The sequence below is a fragment of the Capricornis sumatraensis genome, chromosome 2 (assembly GCF_032405125.1).
Source record: "Capricornis sumatraensis isolate serow.1 chromosome 2, serow.2, whole genome shotgun sequence".
In the NCBI taxonomy this organism is placed as follows: Eukaryota; Metazoa; Chordata; class Mammalia; order Artiodactyla; family Bovidae; genus Capricornis; species Capricornis sumatraensis.
Window position 1 is genome coordinate 65,172,058 of NC_091070.1, and position 10,407 is coordinate 65,182,464.

The window sequence follows — 10,407 nt, forward strand, 5'->3', positions numbered from 1 at the left end:
TTTAGCTGCTGCTTGTGAACTCTTAGTTGGAGCATGTGGGATCTAGTTCCCTGACCAGGGATCAAACCTGGGTCCTCTGCACTGGAAGCGTGGTGTCTTAGCCACTGGACCACCAGGGAAGTCCCTGAAATGTAATTTACTGTTAACACCTATGGGACAGTTAGTATGGAGTGGCTTGGTATTGCTGGCCTATTTGACAGCCCCTTTGTCTGCATGATTTTCTCCCTCTGTTTCTCAGTAAGGGGGGGTGGGGTGGGTTTCTTGTTGGAAAACTTCCTTAAAGAACCAGTCCCTGGAAACTGCAGGTGACTTTTTTTTTTTTTTTAACCTGTAGGACTTACCACATTCTACACAATTTAAAATATAGATATATTTAAATTTAGTTTTGGCTGTGCTGGGTTTTCCTTGCTGCATGGGCTTTTCTCTAGTTGCGGCGAGCGGGGGTTACCCTCTAATTGTGTGCACAGCTTCCCATTGTGGTGGCCTCTCGTGCAGAGCGCAGGCCCTAGGGTGAGCAGGCTTCAGTGGTTGCAGTTCAGGGGCTCTAGAGCAGAGGCTCAATAGTTGTGGCACAACTACCTGATTATTTAACCTAACGAGGCACCTTGACATTTTAGCCATACCATGGAAGTGCCTTTTATTGATGCTTTTTACAATAAAAAAGAAAACCAGTACACCTTCAAACTTATACACTGCTGTTTGTCAATTCTATCTCAGTAGAGCTGGGCAGAAAAAATATATATAATTAGACCTTGAAAAATCAGTCTTTCATCCAATTTCCAGTGAACATTACTTCTAGGACTAATCAGTGAGAAATAAAACCAGGAATAGCTAAATTTTCAATGGTAAGCTTTTAAAGAATTATGTCTTTGGGGATTAAAAAAAATGACCTAGCAAAAATTAGACTTGTCAAGAAATGCTAGCCACAAAAGAAGAATTCACAAAAGTGAAGTTATTGAAGGAAAACAGATTTGCCCTCAAATATGGTGCTCTGTATATTGATAATTTTGAGCTAACGGCACTTAAATAGTCATGGGTACTCTGACCTTCCTTTTTCTTCCTAAAAGCTGGACATAAAACTCCCATGTGGAAGCTATACCAGGAGGAAAGAAACATTCTTATCACTAAAGATGAGGAATTGAGGCACACACAGACTGGGTGAACCTAACTCTTAGCTTCCTATTGGCTGTTCAGGTGCTAAGTCGTGTCCTATTTCTTTTCCATACCTGAGAGACCTAGCGCTGATGCTTCTGAGGGCTAATACAGGCCTGGAACGGTCTTGGCTGATTATGTTCTGTTCTTTGTGGTGAAGAGGGGAGAAAACGTATGTCCTGCTTTTAGGCAAATAGCGGGAGAGCAGAAAGGTTTCCTTGCTGCTGCTGCTTAATTGCTTTCAGCTGAAAATAGTCCTACTGCTAAGTGCCATAACTGGGAGTAGAGGTTGCAAATTCTGCTGTCTCTTAGCACAAACAGAAAAAGGACACTTTGAAATGAAGCAGGACCCTGTGGTCCTTGCCCACCACCGTGTCCCCCACGTGCCTTTTGTTTGTGAAAAAACTTTAGCCAAAGAAGAAGTTTAACCAGAGAACTGAGAAAATGCAGAAACAAAGGAAAACAGTCAATGAAGACCACATAATAAAGTCATCAAGCATCTGCTGGAGGAAGGCATGGCAACCCACTCCAGTGTTCTTGCTGGGAAAATCCCACAGACAGAGGAGCCTGGCAGGCTCTGGTACATGGGGTCACAAAGAGCTGGACACAACTGAAGTGGCCGAGCATCAAACATAGTCAAGGACATTCAGTTGCTTCTCAAGGGCTGTAGATAATATGCTGCACCATGTCCCATGAGCTGTCTTATACTGAAACCACCACCAGGTGTAAGAAGTTAACTCCATGATGACTGGATTATATCCATGACAGAAGCTGCCACAGTTCTGAGATCTGGGCTCAAGAAATGGGAACAAACCGATCCTGGAATTGAAGATTAACTCTGCTTAAAACAATCAAGATGGCAATGGTCAGATGACCAATTTCAAGATGACTGTCAGAGCTGACTGTGTGTTTCTACATGAAGCCTCCTCCATCCGGCTGTAAAAGCTCTTGCCCACTGATTGTCATGGATGGGGGGAGAGACGGCCTCTGGACAGGTGTCCACCCTCCCCATACCCTGGGTTGCTGGCATCCAAAATAAAGGAAGCTTTCCTTTCCACCAATTCAGCCTCTTTACTGGCTTTTGAGTGGCGAGCAGCTGGACCCCACTTTCGGTTGCAACTTTATACACGTATCCCCCCTCCATCTCTGTCCCAAATACACGACTCTGGTCAGTCAGAATGGAAGTCTGGCTGCTGCTTGGTTTCTGTTGAGGCCAGAGGCAGTCCCCACTGGAAAACCACAGCCTCAGAAAAGAGAGTCTTGAAAGGAGGGCAGGGGGATTATGGGGTGTCCCCAACTAGAGAGGATGTGGGATCACTCAGAGCCGAGAGGTAGAAAAATGCACGTTTTGAATGTATATTTTCAAATGCTTATAAACAAACATGAAGAGGGTTTGCTTTTTGTTTTTACCGTGGAGCTATGACACATTGTCCTGAAGCTGCCAGACACAGCAGCTGTCACATCAAAGAAAGGCCTGAGAATGAGACACAGAGCAAATGATTAAACTCCCTTCTGGCCTGTGGCCCCTCCCTCAGTGCTGAACAGCAGGTGGGGGATTCATTTTCAGGGCTCCAAAGAGAGAGATGGGGGTGTCAGCCAAGAGCCAGGGGGTCTACCTGACCCTCAGCACCTCCACCCACCCCGGTTCCCTCTCTCCTCCCCACGGACATATTGAGTGTCACACTTCTAAAAATATCCCCGAGCAGAGGCACTATCTCCAAGCCTGGATTCCAGCTCTGCAATGCAGGCCTCCCCTAAGGAGAGCTGCTCCAGGTGAAAGTAATTGTAGCTTCCTGTAGACTTTCTGTGCAGCATAAGAACACTCTCCACCAGACTGTGTGAAGTGTTCACAGAAATGTGGGACTTGCTTAGCTAAGCCCTGACTGCCTTCATCTCCTTAATTATTCATCAGGCTCATGTAGCTTCAGGAGAAATCGGATGACATTGCTTTTGTTTTTTTGCAAAACTCCCTTGAAATTTCCCAAGGATATTCGCCATTTGCCATTTAGGACTAGCTCCAGCACCACTCAGCCTGTTCGGAGCCCCAGAGAGGTAGACGTGGCTGGAATGACTCTCCAGACCTCGGAAGGCCATCCTGGCTTGGGAACGGATGTGTTTGTCCCTCAGAGCCTACAGTGGGATGAAGAAGGCAGCATGGCAGGAAGGAGTGTCTGTGAATCAGAGCAGATACAGGTCCTGGAAACTCCTCATCTCACATCTCTACTTCCTGTGGCCCCTGATGGCTCTCAGGTATGTCTGTATTCTTGGGGAGAGGGTCCCTGGCCCCTTAAATTTTACCCTCATTGTCCTGACTCTGAATAAGATCACCTGCATCACTGCAGAGTTAAGAAGTTGTGTTTTTATTCATTTTGCTTTCCAGGATGAGTCCCTTCCACCCCATCCCATCACCTACCTGTCCTTACCTGTTTCTGTGCCCCCAAAGTGACACAGTGCTCAGCTGTGTCTGGCTGTTTGCGACCCTGTGGACTATACAGTCCATGGAATTCGCCAGGCTAGAATACTGGAGTGGGTAGTCTTTCCCTTCTCCAGAGGATCTTCACAACCCAGGGATCGAACCCAGGTCTCCCGCATTGTGGGCAGATTCTTTACCAGCTGAGCCACAAGGGAAGCCCAAGAATATTGGAGTGGGTAGCCTATCCCTTCTCCAGCGGATCTTCCCTACCCAGGAATCAAACTGGGGTCTCCTGCATTGCAGGCGTGCTCTTTACCAACTGAGCTCTCAGGGAAGCCCCTAAGAGCTGTTACCCTAAGAGCTGTTACCCTGACAGTGCTGTCCTTTTACTGCGTTCAGTCTGTGCGCGTGGGAGGGATTATTAAGTGTTGATGAAGAAACTGAAGCTCAGAGGAGTTGTCGGTGGTGGTGTCCAGTCTCTAGGTTATGTCCAACTCTTTGTGACCCCATGGACTGCAGCATGCCAGGCCTTCCTGTCCCTCACCATCTCCCGGAGTTCACCCAAGTTCATGTCCATTGAATCGGTGATGGTATCCAACCCCTCACAGAGGGGTTAAAGTCACACAGCTAGTGGATGGGAGAGCGGACATGGAGGGTGTTTCTATTGATATAATATTGAGAAGAGGGTTTGGAAAGGGTTTGGTCAGGGTAGGTGAAGGGTCTGGCAGACCTCCTGGCACATAATAGATTCTAACCCTGTGCCATCTGGCCTGGCGGCAGGGCAGGGTCATAGCTGTAACCACACGCACCTCTGGGCGTCTGGGACTGATTTGACCTTCCTTACAGATCCCACCTGTGGACCAGTGAAGAGAAAATCATGACTAAGTCCCACCTGGTAAACTGAGGGGGCTGCAAAAACTGAACAGTGGCTTTGGATAATGATCCACGATCTAGTCCTGCCTCCCCAGCTTCTCCTCCGGGCTTCCTGCAGGCTCCCAACAACAGGGAGGGGGCAGTGCTCTTGTACCCCTCAGGCTGCTCTGGTCTCAGCAGCAGTACCGGGGAAGCTTGGCTGAGGGGCAGCCTTATTTCACTGTGTGGGCCTTGCTCCCAAGAAGCACTGGGCCATGGCCCCTTCACCTCCTGTGGACCCCTCTGCTTCCACTGCACTCTCTGTCTGGACCCTGGCTCTGTGAGTCCATCTGGGCCTCCACTGTGGGTGGGGTCATCTTGTCTGGCCCCAGTAGGTCCTACTTCACAGCTGCAACTGTCAGCCCAGCGTCCATCCCCTAAAGATACCTGAGGGCAGCTGGATGGATGACCAGTCCCCCAAGACCGTCCCCTTGACCAGGCTGACTGCCCCAAGGAAGTGCCAGGGTCCTGCCAGTGACGCAGAGTCACAGGTGAAGAGTGTCTGTTCCCCTCCCCCTGTCTGCCCCACCCCTTCCCACTCTTCCTGCTATGCCCTGCCCCATGAGGGGCAGGCTTTCCTCCCCTTCCTTTCCTGCTCTGCCTCCTTCCAGAAGTACCTACGGTCCAGTAGGCCAGGCCTGCAGCCAATGTGCTGCAGGGGGAAAGGTACCAGCTGCAGCCCTGCTGGGAGGTCAGGAGACTGACCTCTGGACCCTGACCACCCCCCCCTGCCCTGGCATCAGGAGCCTCCTGACTCAGAGGTGACCCCCCCAACAAAGGCTGCAACAGCCCTTGAAACACAAGTGCTCAGTATGTGGAAGAGCACCATCCTCGTTAGAGGGGTTGAGAGCAGAGCCTGTGAGATCAGACCAGCTTCTCTAACTTTCTCTGCCAGCTGCCAGCCCTGGGACCTCAGACCAGCTCCTTCACCTCCCAGTTTTTTCACCTCTGGGGAAAGACCCTGTCAGGAGTAGACAGCGGAGTCTCTGGAGCACACGAAGCTGGAACCACGTTGACCGCTGTTGTAGCTGTTGTGACTTTCTGATGACCTCTCCCCTTCCACCCATCGCCCCCTCTCCAGACATGACTCAGGAATGAGGCTGTGTCCCTTGTCTTGTTTCAGCTGTTTGGGGAAACAGCAGAAGTGACACAGGTCTGAGACAGAGGCAACCACAGAGAGATTTTTATTTTTGGCTGCACTGGGTCTTCGTTGCTGTGTGCAGGCTTTCTCTAGTTGCTGTGAGCGGGGGCTACTCTTCCTTATGGTGCCTGGCTTTCACGTTGAGGTGGCTTCTCGTTGCGGAGCACAGGCTCTAGTGCAGGGGCTTCAGTAGTTGGAGCATGCAGGCTCAGTAGTTGGGGCTCGCAGGCTCAGTTGCCTTGCAGCATGTGGAATCTTCCTGAATGAGGAATCAAACCTGTTTCCCCCATGTTGGCTGGCTAACTTCCAACCACTGAACCACCAGGGAAGTCCCACTATGCTTAATCTTAATATTTTCGTTTTATGTATATAAAAGTAACTTCAAAAAATGTCTGGAAACATAAAGGAAACACCTGCTGTAAATCCCAGCAGATCTAAGCCCCGTTTGTTTGTTTTGATCTTAGCCTAAAATTACAGCCAAGAATGTTTTCTTGGTTGGTACTTAAACTTTATAATCGTCACCTTAGTGGCAGAATAATATTCCATTGTATGTCTGTACTATTTGTCTGTACTATACAGTTTGTTAAGATTTAAGGTGAAATGTCAGAAGTAAGAGGTGCTTTATTTTTTGCAAATTTCCATGGGATTTCTCAGAAACTTGTGAGTTGGTTCTTCCCTAAGACCTGAATGAAATACTGGAACAAGACAAGAAGAACCAGAGTCAGCTTTAAAAAGGAGGAATAATGTTACGGAGGGGAATGTGGGTGGGGGGCGTGTATGATTGGGGAGAATGTGTGTACATTTGGTGACAGAGGAATTCTCAAGATGGAAAATTTTAAGGGAACCATAAGAACCCATCAATCTTCAAATCATTCCTCATCTGCTCTCCATTTTGGTTTTTGAATGGTTTCCTTCTAGGGCCACCCTGTAGCTGATGCCTTTGTCTTTCTAGAACCCCTTAGAGGCTGGCATTACTGGATAGCATATTGTCATCCAGCAATACTTTAGTGAAAATTAGTTTATCAGATTTGTTTTCAGGGTTACCATTTCCTGCACTATTATTCTTAGGCAACCCTTTCTGTGGCTTGTTACACATCTTCCATCTCAAGAAGAATAGGTACCACATCTGAAGCATGGATTCATTCATTGAACAAATATTTACCAAGTTCCCGCTGTTCACCCAGTGTTGTTCTAGGAGAGGGAGAGTGAGCACAGAGCAGGTCAGACAGGACCCAGTTCTCTCGAAACTTACAGTCTAATGAGGGAGACCTACAATAGATAAATACATGACTCTTTCTATGTCAAAGATTTTGGAACAAAACATGCTAGAGGGTGACTGTCAGCAAGGAGGAGATATGATGTGCATGGTGACATTTGAACCAAGAACAATGAGAAGACTCATGGAAAAATGTTACACAGAGAGCAAATTCTAAGTGCAAAGGCCCGTAGGTGGGTAAAGTTGGTCTCTTGTAGAAACAAAGAGAAGACCACTGTGTCTGAAGAGCAAAGAGCAGGTGAAGAGAGGAAAGAGTCAGAGACTTAGGCTGGCCCAGTGCTGCAGGTGGCATCAGAGGGAGCCACTAGAGGGTTCCAATATGAGGACAGACTTTATGTTTTACACCGATCACTGTGGCTGGTTTGGGGAATGGACTGCCTGAGAGGAAACAAAGAGACAAGTGAGGAGGTTCTTGCTATGGTCCAGGAGGAAACAGCCACGGCTTAAATACAAGTGGATAGATTTTGGATTTTTCTGGAGGTAGAACTTCCAGGACTTGCTGATAGATCAGATCCGGAATGTGAACTCAAAGATGCTTCCTAGGTTTTTGCCTTAATAACAGGGAAGTACTGGGAGCCCCAGGGTAGGGTTTCCCAAACCCAAATGTGTTGTGATGGAGGAGACCGGGGGTTTCTGTGCTGGCAATTTTATTATTTTTAAAAATTTTCAGCTGTACTTAGTCTTCGTTGTGGCGCAAAGTCTCTTCATTGTGTGGCATGCGAGTTTTGTCTAGCTGGGACACACGGGCTAAGTTACCCTGTGTCATATTGGAATTTTGATTCCCTGACCAGGAATCAAATCCCATTTCCTGCATTGGAAGGCAGATTCTCAACCACCGGACCACCAGGAAAATCCCCTGTATTGGACATTTTATATTTGAGGTGTTTTATATACATTTATCCAAGCAGAGATGTCGTGTGTACAGTTGCAAATACAAGTCTGAAATTAGGGTGATAGGTCGGGGAGGTAATCGGGCTGACTACATGAAGCAGAATATAGACAGATTTTCAAGCCATGAAGCTGGATGAGTCTCCCAAAACTGGGAGGAGGAGACAAAAGGGAAGAGGCAGAAGACCGTGCCTTCTGCTCCTCACTTCCTAGCTGCCTGGTGGAAACGGAAGAGCCGTCAAGGAGACTGAGGCAGAATAGCCAAAGAGGTGGGAAGAAACCAAGGAAGCCAAGAGACTTTGTCTTTAAACATCCCATACTTTTATCAGAGTAGGTTGTCATAAACTTTGTGACTCCTTGTTAGTGTCTTTGCAGCCACTGGTGCAGACCTGGGACGTTGAGTGACGAGTGTCTGGCTGTGGGCTCCAGGGCCCATTAAGTTTCCCATTATCTCTGGCATCAAGGCTGATACCTCTGCCTGGCTCCAGAGACTTGGTGAAATCGGACTCCACCCCCAGCTCTTTCTTGACTTCTGCCACACACCCTGTGGGCTGGGGCCCCCGCTTGCCTCCTGGCAGGACTCGCCCTATGCTGTGTCGCCTACATGGTGTGAGGCAAGCTCATTCCTACCTCCAAAAGTGAAGGACACCCAGAACCATAACCTTGTGCCTGGTACTTAGTAGGTGCTCAAAGGTCATTGTCATCATTGAATGAAGCTTTCCCTCACTTCTCAAGCCCATACTGGCCTTTAGATTCTTTGCCGGCCACTTAGTTCTCAATTTATTTGTCCTATAGCAAAAATAATAGAAACAGAAATAGCTACGATTTCTTAAGGTTTATTATACGCCAGATTCTATGGGCCAGTGACATATTCACATATGTATTTATTTATGTGCTGCTGCTCAGTCACTTCAGTCATATCTGACTCTTTGTGACCCTATGGACTGCAGGGTCCATATGAGGACCAGGCTCCAGACTCCTCTGTCCATGGAATTCTCCAGACAACAGTACTGAGGCGGGTAGCTATTCCCATCTCCAGGGGATCTTCCCAACCCAGGGATCGAACTCAGGTCTCCTGCATTGCAGACAGATTCTTTTTTTAAAATGTATTTATTTATTTTAATTGGAGCCTAATTATTTTACAATATTGTGGTGGTTTTTGCCATACATAGACATGAATCAGCCACAGCTGTACTTATGTCCCCCATCCCAAACCCGCTCCCGCCTCCCTCCCCATCTCATCCCTCTGGGTTGTCCCAGTGCCCCGGCTTTGAGTGCCCTGTTTCATGCATCGGACTTGGACTGGTCATCTGTTTCACATATGGTAATATACATGTTTCAGTGCTATTCTCTCAAATCATGCCACTGTCTCCCTCTTCCAGAGCATCCAAAAGTCTGTTCTTTATGTCTCTTTTGCTATCTCACGTATAGGGTCATTACCATCTTTCTATATTCCAAATATATGTGTTAATATACTGTATTGGTGTTTTTCTTTCTGACTTACTTCACTCTGTATAATAGGCTCCAGTTTCAAACACCTCATTAGAACTGATTCAAATGTGTTCTTTTTTAATAGATGAGTAATATTCCATTGTGTATATGTACCACAGCTTTCTTATCCATTAGTGTACACAGATTCTTTACCTTCTGAGCCACCAGCAAAGCCCACATTCTATATTATATATGCTCTTATATATATTTTTCTTTAATCTTTATACTAATCTTGTGAAATAGATACCATTAACCCAATTTTTCATATTAGGAAAATAAGTCTCAGAGAGATAAAGTAAGAAATATCGTAATTGCTTAATGCTGCCTAGCTAGTCAGTGCCTCAGCCAAATTAGGAATGCAGGCCTCTCTGACTCCAAAGCTCTTATTTCTTTTTCTATATTTTTCTATATGGGTGTTGTCTCAACTGGCCTGTGACATTTTGTTGTGGTTTGTAAGCACTGTGTTGATGGCCTCTTTGGTTTGGAGTGGGAAGTTGTTTGATCGTCTGTATACAGCAGGTGCTCCTTAATCGCCTACCCTTTGTGAGTTGTGTCAGCATGCAGATGAGAGCCATATGGAACAAAACATTCCATGTATCTGTCAAAGTTGCCCTGTAAGGTCCCAGGCTGAATATAAGAAGGTAGAGTGGATGCATTCCAGGGGCCCAAAAGCCCATTTTCCCAAATATCTCCCTCAGGCCAGGTTAATCCTGCCCTGTCCTCTCCTCCCTGCCCAGTGGATTTCCTACCATTGGTGTCACTTACATATCAAGCAACAGAGGCCTGCAGAAAGCCTATCCCACAGGTGCTTCAAGAAGCTGTCGGTATTAGCAAACTGTCCTTGGGATCAGGGGCATGACCAGATGGAAAGTAACAGAGTATTGAAGCTGAAACAGATCATCTGGATTCTAGAGCGGCCTCCTGCCCAGGAGAGGAATCTGCCAGGCAGGAACTGCTGCGTAACTCCAGCAATAGAAGCTTGTGTGTGTGCATGCTAAGTCACTTCAGTCATGTCCAACTTTTTGGGACTCTATGGACTGTAGCTCATCAGGCTCCTCTGTCCATGGGATTCTCCAGGCAAGAATACTGGAGTAGCTTTCCATGCCCTCCTCCAGGGGATCTTCCTGACCCAGA